The sequence below is a fragment of the Crinia signifera genome, chromosome 7 (assembly GCF_055691185.1).
Source record: "Crinia signifera chromosome 7, ASM5569118v1, whole genome shotgun sequence".
NCBI classification, from domain to species: Eukaryota; Metazoa; Chordata; class Amphibia; order Anura; family Myobatrachidae; genus Crinia; species Crinia signifera.
Genome location: NC_139223.1, coordinates 174,791,355 through 174,815,860, shown reverse-complemented (window position 1 = coordinate 174,815,860; position 24,506 = coordinate 174,791,355). Strand labels below are relative to the sequence as shown.

Sequence of the window (24,506 nt, the reverse complement as noted above, 5' to 3'; positions counted from 1 at the left end):
CACTCCTCTAGCATCTACTGTCATGGTTCTACCATTGCTCCCTCAATAAGTAAGGTTCCTCATGGTTCCGTGCCAAGCCTCTTCCTGTCTCAAATTTACAGTGAGTCACTCATGTCATCTAAATGATATGATCCACCTAATAACATACCTCGCAACTTTTCTCAGTCTGAAATCAGGACCCGCTGCATCTGGACGGAAATGAGGGCGGAGCTGCTGGATGGGTGGGCGTGGCCTAGAGTCACACCCCCTGTTTTCATTATTTTGGGGGGCACGCCCAGCACTCCACTAGCCCCTCCCTGCACCGAAGAGATGCCGTGTGATCTCCAGCTCCCCCCCAACTGCGGGACATTAACATCTGTGGCCTTCATGCAAAAGCAGCCAGTATTTACCATAAAAAAAAAATAAAAAAGAACAGACCAATGTCATAAAACAGCATTAGCAAAGAGATCAGCTCTGTTCCTTAGAAAATAAATGCTGGATTACTGCGGCAAACTACTCTTCTAAACAAATCTAAGGCACAGTGAAGCATTGGGTGACGCTGTACAGCACGGATTGATACTGCTGTACTAACCAGACATAGGGATCTTCCAGTAAAGATTAAGCGACCTAAAAAAAAAAAAACTAAAAAAACGCAGCAGCAAGGAAAGGGAAGATGGCAAATAACCCTTACTAGGACTGGCTGGATAATACCGGAACGTGAAACCCGCGATTATCCCTGAACAGAAGCGCTGCTTCCAGTGCTAACAGAGAAGTCTCTAAGGGTACGGGTCGCTGTATGAAGTGCAGTGTTATAAGTGACCCAACTCATCATACCCTAATATTTCCGTCACACAGTGTAATAAAGAAAAATATATAATGTAAAAGGTTCATTTGTGTCCTCTGTCACCCTGAAGAGAGCAGATTTATTCAGCTCGGTGAAGGGATAAAGTGTCTGGTTTTTATCACCGGCCAATCGACTACTAACTGTAAAGTTACAGGCTTAGTTTGAAAAATGACAGGTAGGAGCTGATTGGCCGGTGATAAAAACCAGACACTATCACTTCACCGCGCTTTATAAATCTGCCCCTAAGTAACAAGAGTTCAGTCTGTCAGCATACGCTGCGCGCTGGCCCCTGCATGCATACTGTAGCCCTTACTGCATAATTACCGCCCTGTAACAGAGCTCAACCAGGTGACCGCTTCCCTCTTATACTAAGCGCAGTGACGATGCTACTGTGCCGCATGCAGAGCGCATACCTGCGTGTGTTCCTACATTATGAATTAAATGCAAATATTATTAAGGTGCACAATGACTGGCAAATACAGGCTGTACAAACACCCAAGTAGTAGTGTTTTAACCTCTTCACTGCGAAAGACTCATTGTAAGCACTGCGGGGATTTAGTGTGCGTGTGTGTGTGTGCGTGTACGCTGGAGGAGGAGCTTGTTCTCTACAGTGCGATACGGAGCAAGATGGGTATCAATGATAATTGTGTTAACTCCATTAACTTTTTGATAAATACTAGGAAAACGCTTGCTGCATTTTTAAATTTTAAATAGAAATCGTAATTGTTGAATTGAACCCTATAGGGGAAATCCAAATGATTCATGCACCCCCTCCTGGGCATCTGTGAAAGCCATCACATTTTTGCTCCGATCAGATGCCCATTAGTGGTGAACGAAAGCTGGACATACACTACCGCGATTTCTCACAGCAGTGTACTCCCAGCCAATCACCTGCGAGCCAAATGCGATCAATCACAAAGTTGTCCTATAACTTGTGACGGATCGCATGTGACCCCTGTTCCCCACCGGGAGGTCCTACTCCGGTCCAATGCGCACGGGACCGCGTGTCAGACTTGTGGAGACATCACACTGACCCGATTTGGGCCGATTTATCGTCCCGTTGGGAGTTACTGTACGGGGGGGCCTTAACAGCTCCAGGTAAAGCCATACAAAGCGGCCAAATCAGTCTAAAGATCTTAATTGGCTGTCTAAGTCCTGGTTTGGGCACCTGAACTGTGGACTTTTCACACAATTTTTTCTTGAACCTCTGAAAGCTGCGAGACAAAAGGTGAAATGTACTAAGATGGTAGTGCTATCTCAGACGGCATGTTGCTGCGGGCAACCAATCAAGTGCTGTTTATTATCTTCTAGAATGTGCTAAAAAAATAAAAAAGTAGATTCTGATTGGTTGCCCGTAACATCCCATGTGAACTCTCATCTTAGTACATTTCCTGCAAAATGTATGTGCGGCAGCTAATGGGCGTCTGATTGGAGTAAAAATTGAATTGGTCTGATAAGACGCCCATTGCTATAGATGCCCACAGAACATCTGAATCATCCCCCAGGTCCAGATTTTATTATGTAATAACCGTCAGAAGTGGTGCATTACATTACGCAATCTCAGCGGTAAATTACACAAATACATTTCATCACCTGTCATAACACAGGACTTCTAAACAAGCACAAACATAGTATCACCAAGTAGTAATTAGCTGGGGCATCAGGGGAAGACCTGGCGGGCCACTTGCCTGGATCTCCTTATGTCATGGTGAATCCAATTTCACATTGGAGAAAATATTAGATATTTATTATAGAGCGCACTGAACTCCAAAGCAAAGTGTTTACTAGGCTTATAACATAACAGCCAATGCTGGGCCGCCTTCTATACGGTATCATCTCCTCAGGCGCGGTCACGTGTGCATTGGATCAGAGATCGCAAGACCTGCACTATAGATTTACCGGATCCCAATCACCACACAATCTACATCCAATTGGTCGGAATTGGATCTAGATTGAGGGGATCGGGTCCTAGTCGTCCTGGTGTGTACCAGGCATTAGTTTTATTTGATGCTGCAAAGTTTGCTACTTATTGCACTATGAAGCGCCCAGCTCTGCTTCTAATCCAGTACCCAGTATTCCTGAGCGTGTCTGTAGGAACCTGTCGTCTTTGGAGCGATCGGAAAATATACACAGAGATCATGTACTTCAGGAAGCTATTTTTAAAAGATATTATGGTTGAAATATTAGGAGACTATATATTCTAATGGGAATGGGTCCACCCAATTAAGGTAGACCTGCATTGTGTCGACCACTGAAAGTTGGCAGGCCTAAGTTCGACACCTGAATAGATCGACAGGGTTGGAAGACCGTCATAAGAAATAGGTCGACAGTCAAATTGGCGACGTGAGTTTTTCCATGTTTATTTTGCCCCAAATGTTGACACAGTCGACATGGGCACCGTGTCCCTCAAAAGACTCGCTGCACTCGCCATACTTCGGGCATGGTGCTATGCTGCATTCAGCACACTATTATATTCTCCCTCCACACCGTAGTGGACGGAAGGGCATGAAATACAGCCTGTCGGCACATGTCGGCTCAAAAGAAAAACCTCATGTCAACCTCTTGCAGTGACATCTCATGCTTGTATTATAGTGTGTGTATAAAAAAAAAAAAAAGGGATAGAAATATATATATATATATATATATATATATATATATATATATATATATATATATATATATATATATATATATATATATATATATATATATAGCAACTCCAATGGAAGAAGGCACTCAGGAAACGACAGAGTAAGTAAACACAAAAACGTGTATTGATGAGCTTTCGGGGTTTGACCCCCTTCCTCAGAACACGACTACAGCACAGAAGCACAGTACAACACTGACATAAATACCTTAGACCAGAAGATCTCACTCCCCGTGGCGTCCATTCACCAGGTGCACGCTGCAGATGCCGGGACGCAGGCTGATGACGTCATGGATCCAGACACAGGAAGCGGTGCCGCTGCCTAGCAACGCCAGCCGCTTGCGTTTCACTCCGGACCACGCTACTCTCAGCCAGCTTCTCAAGACACTGTTGCCGCCCTGATAACCGCCCACCTGGGAGGAGACAAGATAAACAACAATAAATATAGATATAAATATAAAGATGCATTACAATGGCAATAGTCTAATGCATATACAGTACATCAAATTACAATCATAGAAAAGGGACCAACAAGACGAACATACAATTAACACATAGCAGAAAGATTAAGTAAGCGCATTCCAGCTGATCTTATCGTTAAGCCCATTAGGGGCAATGGTATTTAATCTAAAGATCCAGCGAGACTCGGTGATTAACAGGCGTTTTGCCCTGTCACCGCCACGCATGGAATCTTTGATATGATCTATCATGAAGTACTTAAGAGAGGAAAGCGGATGCCCCATAGATTTAAAATGGCGCGCCACAGGTTGGTCAATCGACCTGCCAGCCAAGGCAAGATCGATGGCCGACCTGTGCAACCCCATTCTAGTGCGGAAGGACTGAGTGGTCTGGCCCACATAATACAGGCCACACGGGCACACTAAAATGTAAACAACATACTCAGTTCTACAGGTGAGCACATGACGGATCTCGAACTGTTTCTCAGTGTGGGGATGCTTGAAGTTTTTACATGGCTTCAAATATTTGCAGGTCACGCAATCATAGCAGCTGTAACAGCCTGGTGGCTTAGTATAGACATTAGGGTGCCTGGGTATATTCAGACCCGTAATGTCAGTACGCACCAGTCTGTCACGTAAGTTGCGACCTCTTTTAAAGGCTGCCAGCGGGCGTGTAGTTTTGAACCCCGGCAGGTCGGGATCATGTTTGACCATAGGCCAAAGGGCCTTAGATGCATATTGTAGTATAGGACTTGCCACTGAATACGTACTAGTCCATGGCAGTACATTACCAGAATCAGGTTTCCTGGGTTTCAACAAATCTGAACGCGGGATAGACATTACCTGCAATTTTTGCTGGCTCAATGTAACAGGATCATACCCCCTGGCAATAAATTTACCAATGAGGTGATCTAATCGATTAGACAGTAGAGATGGATCACTGATGAGCCTCGCTAACCTCATCATCTGGGAGCGTGGCAATCCCCTTTTAAGGGCAGGGGGATGATGGCTAGATGCCAGTAAGAAGGTATTTCTACCTACATCCTTGTAATAGACATCAGTAGTGATTTTGTTATCAATCAGTGAAACAGATACATCTAGAAATTGAGCACAGCTATCATTACAAGAAAAGGTGAACTTGATCGCCGAATCACTAGAGTTGACTTCTGCAATCAGCGACTCAAACAGCTCCCGTCCACCCGTCCATAGGACAAAAATGTCATCTATGTAACGGGTGTACAGGAGCAGATGTTTGTTCACATCAGGTCTAAGCAAAAACAAATGGTCTTCTTCACGAAACATGTAGATGTTAGCATACGAGGGTGCCACCGCTGATCCCATGGCGCACCCTCGCAGCTGCAGGTAGTAACTACCATCGAACAAGAAGAAGTTCCTCTCCAGTGTCAGTTGCAATAGCCTGAGAAACAACTGGTGGTCAAATATCGCAGTGTCCAGCTGTTGATTCAGGAATAATTGTACTGCTTCCAAACCCCCAGCATGGGGTATGGATGTATACAGGGAAGATACATCTAAACAACACATCAGGGTGCCAGGTGGAACTTCAGGAATGTCCAGTAACAGATTTAAAAAGCTTGTAGTATCCTTAAGGAACGATGGTTTAGAGCATAATAATGGCTGGAGAATATAATCGAGCAGCTGTGAAACTGGCTGATAGAGGGAATTTCGAGCAGCAATAATGGGACGGCCCGGTGGATTCCTGACGTCCTTATGTAATTTGGGCAATGTGTACAGCACAGGAACCACCGGAGCCGCCGTCAGAATCCGATCACGGACTTTTGCAGGCAATAAGCCCTCAGATACTGCGGTAGAAAGAATAGTAGAGAGTTCCTTCTGGTATTTCTGGGTAGGATTCCCAGGCACCCTAATGTCTATACTAAGCCACCAGGCTGTTACAGCTGCTATGATTGCGTGACCTGCAAATATTTGAAGCCATGTAAAAACTTCAAGCATCCCCACACTGAGAAACAGTTCGAGATCCGTCATGTGCTCACCTGTAGAACTGAGTATGTTGTTTACATTTTAGTGTGCCCGTGTGGCCTGTATTATGTGGGCCAGACCACTCAGTCCTTCCGCACTAGAATGGGGTTGCACAGGTCGGCCATCGATCTTGCCTTGGCTGGCAGGTCGATTGACCAACCTGTGGCGCGCCATTTTAAATCTATGGGGCATCCGCTTTCCTCTCTTAAGTACTTCATGATAGATCATATCAAAGATTCCATGCGTGGCGGTGACAGGGCAAAACGCCTGTTAATCACCGAGTCTCGTTGGATCTTTAGATTAAATACCATTGCCCCTAATGGGCTTAACGATGAGATCAGCTGGAATGCGCTTACTTAATCTTTCTGCTATGTGTTAATTGTATGTTCGTCTTGTTGGTCCCTTTTCTATGATTGTAATTTGATGTACTGTATATGCATTAGACTATTGCCATTGTAATGCATCTTTATATTTATATCTATATTTATTGTTGTTTATCTTGTCTCCTCCCAGGTGGGCGGTTATCAGGGCGGCAACAGTGTCTTGAGAAGCTGGCTGAGAGTAGCGTGGTCCGGAGTGAAACGCAAGCGGCTGGCGTTGCTAGGCAGCGGCACCGCTTCCTGTGTCTGGATCCATGACGTCATCAGCCTGCGTCCCGGCATCTGCAGCGTGCACCTGGTGAATGGACGCCACGGGGAGTGAGATCTTCTGGTCTAAGGTATTTATGTCAGTGTTGTACTGTGCTTCTGTGCTGTAGTCGTGTTCTGAGGAAGGGGGTCAAACCCCGAAAGCTCATCAATACACGTTTTTGTGTTTACTTACTCTGTCGTTTCCTGAGTGCCTTCTTCCATTGGAGTTGCTGTTTGTATTATTGGTTATGGCACCGGGGCAAGTTGTTTAATATACCAGAGTGCCGGCAGGATTGTACCCGTGTATCTCTGCTGTAGTGATCCTCTCACTGCAGCGTGTGTTGCAGGGCACCTATTTCTGGACATTGTTGAAGCTGCTTTTTCTTAAACCCTCAGCCACCACTGCATTTATTCCCTAGACTGGTATCTGGTTCCATCATGGATACAGCAGGGACATCGTCATCTCAGGATATGACAGGATGTCAAAACCTGTCTATCCCTCCAGGAGTGCTATTCTCCTACACACCTGCAGAGATTAATGAGATACTGTTTGAAGAGGAGCCTGCCCTCATACATGCGGAGGAAAATATCGATGAATTACAACATCATTTGTTCAAATTGCGGAGAAGGGAAATTGACTTTCATCTTCATGGGGCATCCCTGTCCGATTATTTCCGTGCACACAAAATCCCTAGGGGTTTCCGGATTCGGAATATCCCTACTATTGGCCGGCACAACCCGGATTTTGTCCGCAAATGGGTTGGGATCCTGAATAGGGCCTCCCTGGACCTAATGGTCCTGGTCATCGAGGAGTCAGGTCGAGAGCTCCAGATCTCCAAAACTAAAATTGCTGCTTTTCAGACTAGTCATCATGACATTCTGACCAATCCGACTAATGCAGCGAGCTTGAGTAAATTAGAGGAGCAGTGTGATAATTACAGAAGAGAGTTACTAAAATTCAAGAGGAGTAAGCGGCATACAGTTGATGCCGATTACGACGAAAATAAAGTGTATGGTTGGCTATCAGGGGAACAACAACCTAGCCGCTCTGATGGTGGTTACCGTCGACGCAAACCGTGGCAACAAAAGTATCGGAATCGCCAGGCTAATGTGAACGCAGCCAGCGACAGTGAATTCGCCATATCTGAATCCGACGATGCCTCTGACCAGCAAAGTGGCCCTTTAGGCCAGGGGACATCTGCAAGCCGGCGTCCAAGAGGCAGGCCACCCGCAGGGGCGGCCAAAACCGGCGAGGTAAGAAGAAATCCGCCTCGCCAGGTGTTGAACAAGAAACCCTGATTTTCAACCTTTCTGATCGCACTTTAACCTCAACCGAAATATCTGTTCTTTCTATGGGACTCTCTTTTGTACCAACTAATTTTCTGGATGAATTTGACTGGCGCTGTGATCACCACAAGCTGATGAGGAAATTACGGTTAAAAGAGTTCTTTCAGTCTAAACCCCCACAAATTTCTACTGGTGTTTTTGATGAGTTTCTACGCAGCAACTCTGGATCTAAATTTGATCCAATATCGACCAATTCGTCTATCAAAACGTTTGGGAGACTATTGGACGATTCTATTCACCGTTTTGTGGCAGCTCCGGGTAAGGTTTCGAAGAATCTGACAGTAGAGGAATCTTCGGCCCTCAAACAGCTATGTAGCTATGAGGACATCACCATTAGGCCCGCCGATAAAGGCGGGGCCATCGTGATACAAAATATTGAAGACTACCGCAAAGAAATCTACTCACAATTAGCTGATTCTGCCGTTTACCGGAAGCTCCCTGGGAATCCTACCCAGAAATACCAGAAGGAACGCTCTACTATTCTTTCTACCGCAGTATCTGAGGGCTTATTGCCTGCAAAAGTCCGTGATCGGATTCTGACGGCGGCTCCGGTGGTTCCTGTGCTGTACACATTGCCCAAATTACATAAGGACGTCAGGAATCCACCGGGCCGTCCCATTATTGCTGCTCGAAATTCCCTCTATCAGCCAGTTTCACAGCTGCTCGATTATATTCTCCAGCCATTATTATGCTCTAAACCATCGTTCCTTAAGGATACTACAAGCTTTTTAAATCTGTTACTGGACATTCCTGAAGTTCCACCTGGCACCCTGATGTGTTGTTTAGATGTATCTTCCCTGTATACATCCATACCCCATGCTGGGGGTTTGGAAGCAGTACAATTATTCCTGAATCAACAGCTGGACACTGCGATATTTGACCACCAGTTGTTTCTCAGGCTATTGCAACTGACACTGGAGAGGAACTTCTTCTTGTTCGATGGTAGTTACTACCTGCAGCTGCGAGGGTGCGCCATGGGATCAGCGGTGGCACCCTCGTATGCTAACATCTACATGTTTCGTGAAGAAGACCATTTGTTTTTGCTTAGACCTGATGTGAACAAACATCTGCTCCTGTACACCCGTTACATAGATGACATTTTTGTCCTATGGACGGGTGGACGGGAGCTGTTTGAGTCGCTGATTGCAGAAGTTAACTCTAGTGATTCGGCGATCAAGTTCACCTTTTCTTGTAATGATAGCTGTGCTCAATTTCTAGATGTATCTGTTTCACTGATTGATAACAAAATCACTACTGATGTCTATTACAAGGATGTAGGTAGAAATACCTTCTTACTGGCATCTAGCCATCATCCCCCTGCCCTTAAAAGGGGATTGCCACGCTCCCAGATGATGAGGTTAGCGAGGCTCATCAGTGATCCATCTCTACTGTCTAATCGATTAGATCACCTCATTGGTAAATTTATTGCCAGGGGGTATGATCCTGTTACATTGAGCCAGCAAAAATTGCAGGTAATGTCTATCCCGCGTTCAGATTTGTTGAAACCCAGGAAACCTGATTCTGGTAATGTACTGCCATGGACTAGTACGTATTCAGTGGCAAGTCCTATACTACAATATGCATCTAAGGCCCTTTGGCCTATGGTCAAACATGATCCCGACCTGCCGGGGTTCAAAACTACACGCCCGCTGGCAGCCTTTAAAAGAGGTCGCAACTTACGTGACAGACTGGTGCGTACTGACATTACGGGTCTGAATATACCCAGGCACCCTAATGTCTATACTAAGCCACCAGGCTGTTACAGCTGCTATGATTGCGTGACCTGCAAATATTTGAAGCCATGTAAAAACTTCAAGCATCCCCACACTGAGAAACAGTTCGAGATCCATCATGTGCTCACCTGTAGAACTGAGTATGTTGTTTACATTTTAGTGTGCCCGTGTGGCCTGTATTATGTGGGCCAGACCACTCAGTCCTTCCGCACTAGAATGGGGTTGCACAGGTCGGCCATCGATCTTGCCTTGGCTGGCAGGTCGATTGACCAACCTGTGGCGCGCCATTTTAAATCTATGGGGCATCCGCTTTCCTCTCTTAAGTACTTCATGATAGATCATATCAAAGATTCCATGCGTGGCGGTGACAGGGCAAAACGCCTGTTAATCACCGAGTCTCGCTGGATCTTTAGATTAAATACCATTGCCCCTAATGGGCTTAACGATAAGATCAGCTGGAATGCGCTTACTTAATCTTTCTGCTATGTGTTAATTGTATGTTCGTCTTGTTGGTCCCTTTTCTATGATTGTAATTTGATGTACTGTATATGCATTAGACTATTGCCATTGTAATGCATCTTTATATTTATATCTATATTTATTGTTGTTTATCTTGTCTCCTCCCAGGTGGGCGGTTATCAGGGCGGCAACAGTGTCTTGAGAAGCTGGCTGAGAGTAGCGTGGTCCGGAGTGAAACGCAAGCGGCTGGCGTTGCTAGGCAGCGGCACCGCTTCCTGTGTCTGGATCCATGACGTCATCAGCCTGCGTCCCGGCATCTGCAGCGTGCACCTGGTGAATGGACGCCACGGGGAGTGAGATCTTCTGGTCTAAGGTATTTATGTCAGTGTTGTACTGTGCTTCTGTGCTGTAGTCGTGTTCTGAGGAAGGGGGTCAAACCCCGAAAGCTCATCAATACACGTTTTTGTGTTTACTTACTCTGTCGTTTCCTGAGTGCCTTCTTCCATTGGAGTTGCTGTTTGTATTATTGGTTATGGCACCGGGGCAAGTTGTTTAATATACCAGAGTGCCGGCAGGATTGTACCCGTATATATATATATATATATATATATATATATATATATATATATATATATATATATATATATATATATATATATATATATATATATATATATATATATATATATACACATATACATATACATATATACACATATACATATATATACATATATATACATATATATATACATATATATATATATATATATATATATATATATATATATATATATATATATATACATATATACATACATATATACATACACACACACACACACACACACACACACACACATATACCAAGCTAATTAATTTCAATATACACAAACCTATAGTTTTTATTAATGACACTAAAATCTACACGTATCAGTAGTAACAGATGGCAGGGCTGCAGGACACAAGCGTGTCACATCCTGACCTAGCAAGGAACAAAGCGGGCAAGCTGTCATCCTCAGCACCAGTCAGATCTTTTGTTACTGAACGACCTAATAAACCGCTCTCTCACTGCAGACTAGGAGGGAGAACCTGGGACTCGGGGAAAGCATGTAAAACATTTCTTGCCTATTCCTTGCACGGGCGGCACCTTGAGGCTTGGCTCGCTGTCAGAGCAGGTTATTGCGCGAACGAAAGGCGAGCACAGTTCCAAAATTGGAAACGGAGACTGAGAACAAACGGCTTACGTCTGACAAATAAGCTAGATGGTATTTACACCAGAACATGTAACCGAAAGAATGTATTTCATTACACGTCCAACAAATACCCTCAGACAGACATGAATATTTCAGCACATTTTGTTTTGTTTGTAGAGCGAGTCATTTGTATTTGCCAGAGCTAAATTAATCATATAACCATGAATATATAACGACAGGCTTGGAATGACTTTCCCACATTTTGCAGACAGACCAGTAATCGGACACTTAATTCCCCACTCTATGCGGCCCGGGGGGCGGCAGTTCTGGGAATGGGAAATAACCCGAAACAGTTGTCTTGGTTAATTTAAAAATTCAATTTGGAAGACTTTCTGAGCCAATCAAATCAGCGGCAAAGGGTGCGAGGTGCAGTGGTGTTAAAACGCTGGCAATAGCACTGCATCTCGGACAATACTCCCGGTGCATATTCAATTATTTCTAGCACACTCTGGTCTGTATTTAAGCAACACAACAGAGCGAGACACCCCAGACAAGAAAGATGAACTGCATGGGTTTTTATAGGTGTAGGGTGCTAGAATGAAAACTACATTGCATTTAGAAAACACAAAAACACCAGGAAACGCAACAAAGCAACAACTGATGACGGAAGGAAAAATTCTAATTCGATCCTTTGTAGTATTTCTGTCCTATTTACCATATATCATTTGTTAATATATAAAACTGCTACACAATACATATCGGTCCCAGGCAATGATATTGAATGTACAAACTTGACTCATTGTTCAGAAGAGTTTTTAAATTCTCTTTAAGTGGCCCTTATTCTGGTTCACTCGCAAAGGCAAATTCTTTCTCAAATGGACAAAGCCATGTGCACTGCAGGTGAGGCAGATGTAACATGTGCAGAGAGTTAGATTTGGGTGGGGTTTTACTTCAAAGTGAGAACTATGTTGCGGTGTAAAAATTAATCAGTCCCCCCCCCCCCCCCCCAGGGGGTTTTGTCCATTAGAGAAGGAATTTGCCTATGCGAGTGAACCAGAATAAGGGCCAGTGTGTATGGGGCTTACGTGGGATGAATGGTCTTCTTTTTTTCCTGTTTAACATGCAACCATTCCGTCTGATATTAGTGGTGCATAGCTAACAACGCAAGAGTCTCATTTCTTTTTTGGATGTTGTGCATAAGAGTTATTTTTGGAGGACGAACAAGTGCAGACCAGATAAGATGACCACCAGGAAAGCTGAGAATACAGGATTCATAGAACTGGAAAAACCGGTGCTAAAAAGCAGAATGGAAAAACAAAGCAAAAGTGATGTGTCCGTGTGCCATTGACCAACAGGGAAGTACCTCCCGAAATCCAGCCCTCTAGGCCAGGAGCAGGAAGGCGTGGCCCTCCACCCTAACAGCCTTACGTGTCCCGCTACAGTTTTGTCATTAAATCCTGCTAGAAAGTGCAATTCTACGGCAGGTGGTTTGCAGGTTGCCGGCTGCCACTGCTAGGGGAGTAGGTATAAGTGTTGCCCATAGCAACCAGCTTTAACCTAGTGTTTATTGAGCCCATTTTATGCAAAGTGAGCTAAAATCTGATCCACACAGTGCATGTTTTCCAGGTCTCCTCACAGAATCACAAGTGAAATAATTACCTCCACCTGCGGATCTTGTGTCAGTGAGTAATGAGTGCACTTGCTGGGTGACCTGGAAAATGGGAACTGTGTGGGGTCCCGTGAACTGAGTTTGAGAACCCCTGTGCTAGAGCATACTTTAGTAAAGCAAGCTGCCTACTTAAGTCTCTTCTATTTAATTATGGACAGGCTTGAAACCATGCTGCTTTGGTGCAGAATATGACCCCATCGCAAAAATAACCTGGGTTAACTTATTACTGGCTCGACCTGGGTGCAGTGTTAAAACAACAAACCTGTGTCGAGCCACCTGGTATTTCAACCCGAGTTAAAAGAAGGGTTTAAACAGGGTTGCTGTGTGTACAACGGGTGACCCAGGTTTATTGTGTCCTGGTTCAAAATCTCGGGTTTGCGATGTAAAACTGTGGGAGGGCATGCTGGGATGTGTTGTTCCACCGAGCTGGTGGGCCGCACGTCAAATACCCCCTGAAATTAAAAGTTTAGAGAATCACACCACCGTTGTATATTTGCATGAACGTCATTTATTTTCTATGCAAATCCATTTTACTCGCAGTTGACAAATTACACAAGGATGATATATGGTAGCAATGCATGAATCTGTTACCGTTTCATGCCAGCATACAGTATGTACGGGATAAGGCTGCCAATCATTCTGCAGCTCACTAGAATGCATTTTGCCGGTGCTGTATTATTCATGAACGCTCTTAATGAAATCTTTTAACAGCGATACATTTGATTTACTTCTATTTGGTTCTAAAGAGATAGATCCTTCCCCAGAACAATACAGCGGATTAATCATACTCCTCCTGGCATAAGGTACAACAGTGCGCGGCGAGAATTTGTAAATGGCAAACATTATAAATGGAAGGAAAGAACACAAAGCGGGGTTAAATAAATGAAATACTAAAAAAGGTCCTCTGCTTCTAAAAACAAAAACTTTCTATGGACATTTCTTGGTCACCCACCTCTCGGACTTCATCTTGTCAATATTTACAAAGCAGCACACTTCAATGAGATGATACATTTCAAAAATCTATTTCATATGGGTTCATCAGACCTCTATAATTAGATCCAGACTTTTTGGAAAACATTTCCTTCAGTGTAAGCACCCGTCTATTTTATGGGTGTGGTAGTATGACACACCGACAGTCGGGATTCCGACAGTCATTACTCAGACGTCGGAATCCCGACTGCACAGCTGGGGGGGGGGGGGGCCGCAATGAAGCCCCTTGCGGGCTCGCTGCGCTCACCACCTATTTTATTCTCCCTCTATGGGGGTCGTGGACCCCCACGAGGGAGCAGTCAGGATTCCGACATCGGAGTAATGACTGTTGGGGAGCCGTCCGGCACCCTATTTTACAACTCTTCTGCCCATTTATGCAACCTGGTAGGGTGATCTTTTTTCTAAGACTTGCAGGCTCCCGAATCTGGGTTTATGGTGCTGTTGGTAAATCCACATTTAGAGGTGGCATTGCCTATAGCAACCAGGTTTCGTCTATCAAAAGCATTTCCTAACTATGGCCCTCCTGCTGTTGTAAAACTACAAGTCCCATCATGCCTTGCCACAATTTTGGGGAATTCTAAATAAATATGGCAAGGCATGCTGGGATGTGTATTTCACAACAGCTGGAGGGCCACAGTTTGGACATGTCTGGTCTATCATTTCTCTATTGCATCCTAGAAAATTATAAACAGAATGGGATTGGTTGCTATGGTCAACATCACCTCTAGATGTGGATGTACCAACAGCACAATAAACCCAGATTCAGGAGATAACATGTCATAGAAAAAAGTTCACCCTACTAGAATGCATAAAATGGACATAACAGTTGTAAAATTCACGGGTGCTTAAACTGAAGGAAATGTTTTCCAAAAATTCTGCATATCAGCACAGAATGACGTACAGTGCACCTCCCTCTATAACAAATGGTACTCTTTACCTAGAACGGCGCCCACGATTGAAATCGCGGGCGTCGGGGGTAAAAATCGCGGTGATCGCGGTCATCGCGGGTAAATCGGGATGGCCGCGATGCCCGCGATCACCGCGATTTTCCCATAGGGAACAATGTTAAAACGGCAGATTGACCGCGATTTTACTGTTAAATGCCTCAATGGACCCGATTTGGGGCCAAATAGGCCAAATTAACCCTTAAATGTCCCCCCAAATTTTTAACGCCAACCCACGATCCACGCCAACCCGAAGCGTGGCGAGCGCAGCGAGCCCGCGAGGGGCGGCGGTACGCGTCCTCCGACCTTTTCATGCCCTACTATCCACTACGGCGTGGTGTGAGAATATAATAGTGTGGCGAGCGCAGCGAGCCACCGAGCCCGAAGCCTGGCGAGCGCAGCGAGCCCCGCGAGGGGACGCAGATACCTTCACAGGTAGACGCGTCCCCTCGCGGGCTTCACAGGTGTCCGCGTCGCCACGGACACCTGTGAAGCCCGCGAGGGGACGCGCATAACTGTGAAGGTATCCGCGTCCCCTCGCTGCGCTCGCCACGCTTCGGGCTCGGTGGCTCGCTGCGCTCGCCACACTATTATATTCTCACACCACGCCGTAGTGGATAGTAGGGCATGAAAAGGTCGGAGGACGCGTACCGCCGTCCCTCGCGGGCTCGCTGCGCTCGCCACGCTTCGGGTTGGCGTGGATCGTGGGGTGGCGTTAAAAATTTGGGGGGACATTTAAGGGTTAATGGGCTCTGTGGCCCATTTAACATTGATTCCTATGGCCAAATCGGGTGGATTGAGGCATTTAACAGTAAAATCGGGTCCATCGCGCCTTTTAACATTGATTCCTATGGGAAATCGGGAGCATCGCGTCGCGGGCATCGCGGGTACATTTATGGCCGGCCGCGACGCGACCGACACGATTTCCATGTTTAACATTGGTTTCAATGGGAAATCACGGGCATTGCGTCGGTCGCGTCGCGGCCACACAAATGTACCCGCGATGCCCGCGACGGGCGCCGTACTAGGTAAAGAGTACCTAACAAATTATTAATATTTAAAAGAAAATGAATAAGGTGAAATAGCAACATATTGCTGTCATTGGGAGTCATGTAGTTCCCATATTCTGATGCCACAGCTGTATTGGTAAGGCGCTGCTGAACCCTTGTGGCTCCATATAAATAAACGATAACAGCAGAAGCAAATAAAAATGCTCCACTGCTCTGGTTGACGCGTTTCATGAACCTTTTTCAAGTGCGGACAGATCTATATGGAAAGTTATGCCTCTTTTATAGGATCTGGCTCGGACTTATTTAATGGGCTTGTCCTGAAAAGTGCTGTTTGGGTGTCCAAACGCCTGAAGTTTGTGACCAGCGCTTGTCAACCCCGAATCATCGCACGGCAGGGGGGAAAAAAATAATAATATTCCCCACTTTATTCATGATTTCTCCCTGATTTTACATAATTTGGGGCAGATTGCCAGAAAATCGAGAGAACACTGGTCATAAAGCACCAGGTTAGGTTATGATAGTTTTTTTTGGGGTGCCGCACCCTGCACCTACAGTAGATATAGCGCTAGGGACAGAGAAACCTTGACAACGGCTTGGGGACTTACACATAACTTTGCGCAAATATATGTAACCAATATCTCTGAATTCTATTATGTAGTGTTCAAGACAAAAAATTGGATAATGCATATCGCAAACAACAATATTCTAGCTATCATTACCTGATATCATACCAGAAAATGAAAGACCGAATCTGATTGGTTGCTACGGGCAACAGCAAAATGATACGCGTTTAGAAATGTTACCCATGAAATAAGTTGGCTGGTAGCCATCTTCTTTTACCCGCAACCTTGGCAGCGGCTGCCAACCATATTTACATTCCGTTGCGCTTTACAATTGGAAACAACTGTGATTAAATAAACTGGGTAGATACAAACCCACATGGAGGTAGGAGGGCCCTGCTTTCAAACTTACAATCTATAGACAGTTGCAATCTGTTTTGGTACTTGTGTATTATAGCGGCGCCCACCGCATCGCATACCAAAAGGCTCGCTGCGCTCGCCACACTTTCTATTCTCAACTCCACGCCGACGTGGATAGTGGGGGTATGAAAAGGTCGGAGGACGCGTACCGCCGCCCCTCGCCACGCTTCGGGTTCACGTTTATAGTGGGGGGGTAGCGTGGGGGTGCATTTAACATTGTAAGCATCCTTTAGGGTGCTTATACAATGTTTCATCGCATAGGGGGCAAAAATCGCATCGCATGCCATCGGTTGCATGGCATGCAATGCGATAAAAACATTGCACGATGAACATCGGGGGCGCCGCTATTATACACAAGTACCTGTTTTTGTAATAGATCAGCTCAGATACATTTCCTACAGTACGTACTGATTTCTATACAGATACAATAATAGCTCTCTGTGCAGAGAGCGCCACCACAGGCAGGGAAGAGGAACTGCGCCGGGTTTTGAAAGCGGTAGGGTGCTAAAGGTTCCCCCATCCCTTATCTCTAGCACATGGCTTTCCAGAGAAACAGGTGCACGCATCTCATCCATGATGCCAATGCAAGAGAGCTGCAAATACCAAGTTGAAAGACTTGTCTAGCTACACATTGATCTTGCCGTTTACATTCATTCTCTGGGGCGAAGTGATACAATTGTTAAATAAATGGGAAAATAAAATTGCCCATGTATAGTTTAATCCTGAATGCACTAGGCTGAATCCTGTTCATTCACAGATCTACTATTAAAAACGCTGATTATCTAATGTTAAGCCAATTCACTGAAGCAGTATCAACTCTTCAAACAGATAAAGTAAAAAAAAAAGAAAAGAAACCATAATAATTGTGCTTTGTGGCAAATACATACTAAAGGCATTAACCTCAATTCTGCTTTTCCTAATTGTGATCAGAATAGAGGAACTCATTATGTAGCTTAAGCTTCAGGCTTTCCCTGTGTTCAGATTTAGGATTTGTGAATGCGTACGTTCGCGGATATCCTCAGACCTTTATCCGCCCCACAACGACGGCGCGCTACGTCCCCCCAATTATATTAATACCACCCCTGTAAATGCTCGCCATTTAAGCACGTTGTGTTCTGACAGGATTCACAAGGGAAGCGTAGCGTACAAATAGTACAAGCCAGGGGCAGGACAATGGAATTTTACTCGCACAGCCTACAAATTGTACCATAAAATATATACATTATCTGCATTAGACAAAGGCACTCGGCATGCCTGTAATGTTTTGGTGGAAGATATTTATCTCAGTCATTTGGGGTTTGATTCTACATCCCCTTGAGAGATTGTTTCCCCTAGTTATTGGGGTTTGATTCTACATCTCCTTGAGAGATTGTTGCCCCTTTTTAGTCAAGCGCAGATGTGTCCTCTCCAACAATCTGCCCCGACCAGTGGCGCCGCTGATGGCTGCCTAGGTGCTGTACAGCTCGGCGGGTATGTGTTCCCTGTGTGATACTGTACTGTCCCTGCTTATTGTGTTACCTACCGGCTGCTGCAACTACCAGTGGCGCCGCTGATGGCTGCCTAGGTGCTGTACAGCTCGGCAGGTATGTGTTCCCTGTGTGATACTGTACTGTCCCTGCTTATAGTGTTACCTACCGGCTGCTGCAACGACCAGTGGCGCCGCTGATGGCTGTCTAGGCGCTGAGCTGCTCGCGGGTATGTGTTCCCCGCATATAATGTCTCAATTTAATGTATGTAATGCCTCCCCCTCCCCCTTTTATCTCTGCTTGATGCTGCACTGTATATCCACAAAAAATTCCTAGTGTGCGCAAACATACATGGCCAATAAAGTTTATTCTATTCTATTAAGTCGAAACCTGGGCAAGTTTGACAGGGTGGGAAAGTAGACAATGGTAAGGTTAAGTGTTCGACGTGAGTTTTTCCCAAATGTAGACATAGTCGACATGGACACCATCTAAGAGTACCACGACTGCTCGGAACACTATTTTATTCTCCCCCCACGCCGTAGTGGACGGTAGGGCATAAAATACTGCCTGTCGGCACATAAAAAAACAACTCATGCCTACCTTTTGATTGTCAACCTTAAAAGCATTAGGTCGACTTTCCCAATGTCGACCTAATGCTTGTTTTGACCCTGTCGATCTTACAAATGTCGACCTATTTCAGTGGATGATCTTAATAGGTATCACACAGACGACAGCCGTACAGAGTACGCCGGGATGGGTTTGAATTATTAGGTCAACAATGCCTAGGTCGACAGTCAATAGTCAACACAAAAGAAAAGGTTTAAGTGGAACGGGTCAACACAGGAAACGTGCGTTTTTGTGTCTATGTCGACACGGACACCATATCAGCATAGCGCGCCCCCGCGCATGGATCGCTCGGCACATTATTATAGTCTGCCTCTATGCCCACTTGGGATCATGAAGAACAAGTCAGTGTAAAATAAACTCATGTCCTCCTTTTCATGTGTCGACAATTAGCACGTTGACCTTTTGCATGTGTCAACCTATCAAATTTTGACCAATAGTAATCGATCCATCAAACGGAACCATGCCGACATGTTCCATTCAGAAATGGTCCGAGACGCTGAACATCATTTCATCTTGGATTTTTTTCCAAGGATGCTGGGACCCATACTCTGACTTTGATGGAATGCCAGTATATCTTGGACGCAGCTCTAGACCCGCCCCTAACCATAAGATGGTAACCACTAAACTAACCCTGATACCCATACCTAATACCCTAACCATAATCCACTAACCCCAATACCCAGTGGCGTAACAATAGCTGGGACTGCACCGATGAAAAGTTCTGCGGGTCCCTGTTGCGTGGAGAGGGGGGGACGGACGACACGGGGAGTGGGCATTGGTGGCGAAACGTAGAAATGTTAAGTGCTGGTGGTGATTGCAACCAAACTGAATTGCTGCCATTGGGCACCATCTAATGGCCATTACCTGAAAAGCAATTGAATCACCCCCCTATGTTTCTGCGTTGGAAGTGCAGCCTCGGGGGGGATGGCTGCTCAAAACAATTGAATTAGCTCCCATCCACTGTAGACGGGAGCCCATTACCCTCAAAACAACGGCATCACCCCCAAAGAGTCCAAGAGGAAGCAATAAGCAGTGACAGCCAGTCCGAACGCATATCAGACGTTCTTTCCGGGAGTGATGCGCTACACACACACACACACACACATCTGGGGCTCTGCAAGGTTATATGGGACTCTAACGTTTCAAAACATACATCTCAAAGCCAAAGAGCAGCTGGCCCATCCTTCACCTGTCCAGGAGACGCGCATGGCTCTGCTAAAAGATGCACCGCAAATATTTAGGCAGGTAGGCATGGTACCTGCCCCTCAAAGCAAAAAGCAATAACAGCACTGTCCGTCCTTTACAATAAGCCTTTTTTTGTAGTCTGATCAGGAGGACACTGCAGGAGGGGTGCGCTCCACATGTGAGCGCTGGATGTACACGCTCGCACGATGGTAAAGGATGCTGTGATCAGTTTTCTAATGACAGGATCTGTGCGTGGGGGGATGGGGCAAGAATGCTGCAGCAGGTCTTCTGAATGCAGAGCAATCTAGATGTTAATCCAATGCAGGAGACACGTCCGTCCCAGATCGCCTTACCAACTTTACAGCTTTAGCATGGAACTACACGAGAGGACCCAGCGTGCCGCATTTCAACACAGCATCCTGCATTATAAAAACACGCCGTGTTTACCTACAACGCAGGCTACTCCATCTGCACAGAGAACGTGTGCATGCTGATGCTGGGGTGGGAAGCCAAAGAAAAGACTTGGTAATAAAAGTATTCGGACATAAATTGAGAATGTTATACGCACAGGAGGTTTTAATGGGATTCTTTTATTCCCATTAAATACGACGTTACGTGAAAGAATTCAAGTGATCACTTCATAGGGGACACTGGGTCATTCAGTGTGTGTGTGTCGGCCCCAAGAAGAAAGAAGCAGATGGTCACACAAGCATACACATTAAGCTGGCACAATAACAAGACTGCTTAAAAGACCTTTCAAAGCAACAACAGTAACCAATGGGGAGGGAGGGGGGGTTATCATTCCTAACCATATCCTTAAAAGCACATACCGACCTAAAACTATATTTATGTTATTTAAGCTATGTCAACGTTAAAGATACATTTGTATTAAAACGGTAGGTTGTTGGCAATAAAATCTTATGTAGCACTGTAGATGTCACGCTTGCGAGCTGGGCCCTCTTACCCCTCTGGCTGTTCACAGCAAGTCTGGCCTCATAAATGCTGGCGGTAGGGAAGTGCAACGGAATATTAACAAGTAAATGTTTATAAATATGTAACAAGTGCAACTGACCATCTACAAAAATGTCAAAAGGTAACAAAGACTCTGTAGATGGTAGAAGCAGCGGGGAAGTGTGGGTATGACAGGCGGCCGTTCTACTACTGCTTAGGAATAGATAAAGATGGTGGGATGGAGATTATTATGAAGTGGACAATGTACGATCAGCATCAATGTCACGGCAGGTACCCAGCACCCTATAAGCGGCAGGAGTTATCACTGTCACAATCATGTAGCACAGGCAGGCACCAGCACCCTATAACCGGCAGGTGTTATTACTGTCACAGCTAGGTAGCACAGGCAGGTGCCCAGCACCCTATAAACAGCAGGAGTTTTCACTGTCACAGTCAGGTAGCACAGGCAGGTGCCCAGCACCCTATAAACGGCAGGTGTTATCACTGTCACAGTCAGGTAGCACAGGCAGGTGCCCAACACCCAATAACTGGTAGGTGTTATCACTGTCACAGTCAGGTAGCACAGGCAGGTGCCCAGCACCCTATAACCGGCAGCAGTTATCACTGTCACAGTCTGGTAGCACAGGCAGGTGCCCAGCACCCTATAACCGGCAGCAGTTATCACTGTCACAGTCTGGTAGCACAGGCAGGTGCCCAGCACCCTATAACCGGCAGCAGTTATCACTGTCACAGTCTGGTAGCACAGGCAGGTGCCCAGCACCCTATAACCGGCAGCAGTTATCACTGTCACAGTCAGGTAGCACAGGCAGGTGCCCGACACCCAATAACTGGTAGGTGTTATCACTGTCACAGTCAGGTAGCACAGGCAGGTACCCAACACCCTATACCCGGCAGGAGTTATCACTGTCACAGTCAGGTAGCACAGGCAGGTACCCAACACGCTATAACCGGCACCTGTTATTACGGTCACCGGCATATAGCACAGGCAGGCACCAGCACCCAATAAGAGGCAGGAGTTATTCCGGTCACCGGCAGGTAGCACAGGCAGTTGCCCAGCACCCTATAATCAGCATGTGCCCAGCACCCTATAACCAGCAGGGATTAGAGGTGGCTGCAGACTACATATCAGAACATCGGGTGCATTTACCTTTCACCATAGATAAATAGAGACAGTGAAAGTTTACTTACATTAGGTCATGTCACTGACAGCTAATGCTGGGCACACACCTGGACGACGGCACGACCTGGCGATGCGATGTAACGATATATCGCATCACCGTACAACAACTCAGTATATTATTACTACATACCTCATTACATCACACCCCAGCTGCTGCCCCACACACAATTATTATTCCTTAGTATTTATTATTGCCATCATTATTATTGCTACCATTATCATTATAATTAATCAATTGCCATGACTACTAACACTTCCCATACTGTTCATGCTAATTATTATCACCATTATTATTATATTATTAATAAAATAATTACCATCATCGTTCTCATTAATGATTAGTACCACCATTACTATTTATTGCTGGTGCTGTTATTATTATCGCCAGTGATAGTATTATTGCCATTACAATGAGTACTCCCCTTACTACTGCTGTACCGAGCATCATCCCTGCTATTGCCATGCAGCCAGCTGGTGCCGGGAGCAGCAGCCGCACATGCCCGGGGAGAGGAGCACTGCTGGCGGCGGCAGCAGCGTGCCTGTACTTACCGTCAGATGGAGGAGGCTGCGCGGTAATCCGGTGTGCGCGCCGGCTCCGTGCTGCCCGTCAGCTGCTCCCGCTCCGTACTATGTGCTCAGCGCTGTGCCGCCGTCGCTGCTGCTGCTGCTGGGTGACTGCTTGATTGTGAGCGCGTCCGTGTGACGCCTGATGACGCGCGCTCCCGCCGCTGGAGCGCGCCGGTGTCCACGGGCCAATAGGCCGCCGCTCTGCCTTCACCACAGCGCGCGCTCACGCCGCCGACCACGGCAGATGCCAAAAGGAAGGCGTTCCCGTGCTGCCGGCCCCTCCCCCCCGAGTGACGTCGCGGCTCCGCCTGAAGCCTGGAAGGCGACATCTTGGTTATGGTCCGGAAATGGGTCATGGCCAGGAAGAGAAGCAGCTGTGACCCCTCTGGCAAATGACAGCAGCTGATAACAATGATAATTATATGTGGTGTCTGGGGAGTTGTGACTAATGTGTGTCTGTGCCTTGGGAAGCTGCCATTCATTGTGTGTCCAACACTGTGGCAGTGTAAGGTGGAGTTACTGATGTCAGGGGTGTGGTATGATGGATGGACAATGTTATGGTTGACGGTTAATAGGTTGACACCAATTGTTTGACTGCTATTGTGTTGAGCGGTGCAAAAGATAGGCAAGGGTCAAGTCATATCTCCCAACTGTCCCAATTACAGTGGGACAGTCCCACTCATGGGTCGTAGTGTTCTGCGGGCAGGGGGACAAAATGGGGCATTTCTGTGGCACTTGGTCACGTCCTCAACCTGAGGCCACGCTCACCCACCTGTGGCTCCGTCCCTTTCCGGGCAAGCCATGGCGTGGCAGGTCCCTTAGCACAACAAAGTTGGGAGGTATGGGTTAAGCATACCTCCCGACTGTCCTGATTTTCGTTGGATAGTCCCATTTTTTATTTATTTTAGAGGGGTAGGTAAGAGGTCCTGTGTCACTTACTGGTTTGCAGAGCATGGTGAGTACATGCTGTGTTCATGCACATGGCATCTATTATCGGGAGACAGAGGGTCCTCGATGTTGGGAGGTATTGATTAAGGCCGACAGGTACATAAAGTCAATAGGGTCAAAAGGTTGATATGACAATGGTTGAAATGTTTGCTGGGTCAAATCGTGTATATATCATGTAATGTGACCACCATCAGCACACACGTAGACCCCCCTCAAGATTGCATTGCATGCAACGCTTTGGGCAAGCGGTTACTATTCCCAGTAGATGTCCACCTGGATACAAAATCAAGCAAATATTAGGAAACATTTGAAAACTATAAAAAAAAAATGTGTTGACTATTTCTGTGTAGACCACTTTCATAATGACCTTATGAACCTGTCCACAATTTATACCTAATATACAAAACTGGAGGTTTCCAAGGCGCAAGAACAGAGGAGCAGCTCGATATAACCAAAAAAGCTTGTTCAACCGAAACAAGTAAACAATGATATACACAAAAAGAACAAGGATATATTCCAAGCGCTGTCTGTATAGAGGTTTTTTCTCCTTCTCCCGTTCTCACAGATGGTAGATATGTGAAACAAATAAAAGGATTAAATGTGTAGGACTATTTATTAGTCTTAAAACATGAATAAATGACAGGGATAAGACTTACCACACTCACAAAGAGAGTGTGT

The 24,506-nt window shown here is 45.8% G+C and overlaps 1 protein-coding gene across 1 annotated transcript in view; it reads right to left on the bottom strand.

Annotated features, from left to right (window-relative positions):
- ADARB1 (adenosine deaminase RNA specific B1) overlaps positions 1–23,079 on the bottom strand; it is a 105,448-nt gene extending 82,369 nt beyond the window's left edge. The window contains exon 1 of the mRNA XM_083154423.1: positions 22,863–23,079. The gene's annotated coding sequence lies outside the window, so the exon portion shown is untranslated. The remainder of the gene's footprint in view (positions 1–22,862) is intronic.
- Between the last annotated feature and the right edge of the window lie 1,427 nt (positions 23,080–24,506).